Here is a 2,582-nt window from a genome sequence, read left to right on the forward strand (position 1 = left end):
CAATATATTAGGGAATATTTTCTTCTATCCAGGAAAGTAAATCCAATAAATCAAAATGTTTAATGGCCTTATTCAAATCTAAGTCATTACAAACCAGAAATATGACAATTACTGAGAGACATAAGGTCATAAAAGTTGTATAGTTTTTCCTCACGTTGTTATGCTTGAAGAATGTGAGTGGGTTGCAAGGGTACAGGGATCCATTCTTTGATTCTTCTCTCAAAGCATCTTTTCCACTGATTAGCTGATTTTTAAAATTTTTTAAATTAAATTTTAAAGAAAAGAAACACTTTTCCTAATTATGCATAGCATTTTAATGCACATTACTAATCTCAGAAATGAGTATTTCTGAGATCAGTAAATATTTATTTAGGCAAAATTCTAAGCCTTTGTATGTGGCACTCTTGAGAGGGAAGTAAGACACACATTCTCTCTCTCTGTTTTCATTAACCCATCTTCGAGGGTCAAGTTCTGTGGGTACAAATGAGTCATGACATTTTTCATAGTCACTTGCTCACCTGAGGCTAACCTCACCCTCTTCACTGCTGAAATGCTATTTTTGTAATCCCACTCACAGCTCCGTGCCTTATTTCTTAGCATCTCTGGAATTGTCTATATTTGCTCATGTACAAATCCTACAACATTGTTTCACACAGGCCTTACAGCTGCATATTGATTATGCCTTTTCATGTTTTTTCTACATGTGCTGCCTTTTGTTAGAGGAATCTTTCTCTTCCTAAAGTGTTCTACACCCAATACTCTCAAAGTAGTAAGACCCAAAAACTAAACAGTGCTGTATTCCTATGAGTTTTCACTGAACTGGGGCTGCATGGAAATACATCCACATATAAGTCAAGTGGCCCTCTCCTATAGATTCAATTAGACTCTTAAAGTCCATAAGAACAACATCTATAGCTTAAATTTAGGTAAGTAGATGCCCTGCCAAAAATACTTAGGTAATTATATATTATATAAGTCACAGAAATGTAATATAAGATCAAATATGTATTTATTATATTATTCTATATATGCATAACTACATAGAGACACAAGCATTCATACACATACACATGTATACACATAAATACATATGAGTATAATTATATAAACACATGTATGTAATTATGTATGTATGATCACATATACACAAGTATGCATATGTAATTATGTATATTATGTGCATAATTACATATGCCCATGTATGTGTATGCAATTATGTATATTATGTATGTATAATTACATATACACATGTGTAATTATACACATATATGTATTTATGTAATTATACACGTATATATATTTATGTGTATACATGTGTATGTGTATGAATGCTTGTGTCTCTATGTAGTTATACACATATAACATAATATAATAAATACATATTTATATATATGCACTTCCAGTTCTAGCTCTCTTGCTTAAAATTTCTTCCTCCATTTACCTCTTTCCTCTATCACTTTACTGTAAGTACCAAGAAAAAAATGAGCTGCATCTTCAACACTTGCTTGAAAATTTCCTCCAGTAAATATCCAAATTTATTGCTTACAAATTCTGCTTTCAAGATATCTGTAGGTTGCACGTTTGATTCTATCACAAACAGGATATCAAGAGTTATAAATAGTAGGCATTTGACTTAAGAGCTAGAAAGAAAGCTAGGAAAAGTTCAAGTTTCTAAGTCTTCACTTATGGATCAAGTACATGAAGCAATTCCATTGAAATGAATTCCCTCAACATTAAAATGAATGTTGCAAAAAATTATCCTCGCAAAATATATTTTTTGTGACACTCTCCATTCTTCTAAATAATTATCTAAACTTCTCTTGTCTTTGCTTATTATTGACTACATTTTCGACTTTTTGTTAGACTGTAAATATTTAAATATTTATTTACAGTTTTTCTAGGAATGCTGTAAATATGCATCATGTCAATCAGTAGATAAACAAAATAGAAGAAAAGAATGTGATCTGTCTATATCACTTAAATATGGTATACTTTGCATCATTATCTTAGGTTTTCACATATGTGTAACTTTTAAGTAGAATTAAATAATTTTGGCATGAATAAAATATGAGTAGTGAACTGTATACCCAGTCAAAATAGTTGAAAATTCAACACAAACTATTTTGAGTGATACTGAAAATTGCCTAAAAATGTCTTTGGTAGACTTTTAGTTTTTCTATTAGTATCTATCTATCCACCTATCATTTATCATTTATTTGCCTATCTTTCTATGATGTATCTACATATTTTTGTATCCCTGTATTATAAGTACATATAAGCTTACTAAAAGGATCTGAGCAACACAACTGGGGATATTTCTAGCCAAACAGAAATAAAAAAATCACAGAAACTGGTTTTGTATTTCGTGCTTTTTTGAGATGGAGTTTCACTCTGTCGCCCCAGCTGGAGTTCAGTGGCAGGATCTCAGTTCTCTGCCACCTCCACCTCCCAGGTTCCAGCAATTCTCCTACCTCAGCCTCCTCAGTAGCTGGGATTACAGGTGCCAGCCACCACACCCGGCTAATTTTTTGTGTTTTTAGTAGAGATGGGGTTTCATCATATTGGCCAGGCTGGTCTCGAAC

This window comes from Nomascus leucogenys, chromosome 25 (assembly GCF_006542625.1).
Source record: "Nomascus leucogenys isolate Asia chromosome 25, Asia_NLE_v1, whole genome shotgun sequence".
In the NCBI taxonomy this organism is placed as follows: domain Eukaryota; kingdom Metazoa; phylum Chordata; class Mammalia; order Primates; family Hylobatidae; genus Nomascus; species Nomascus leucogenys.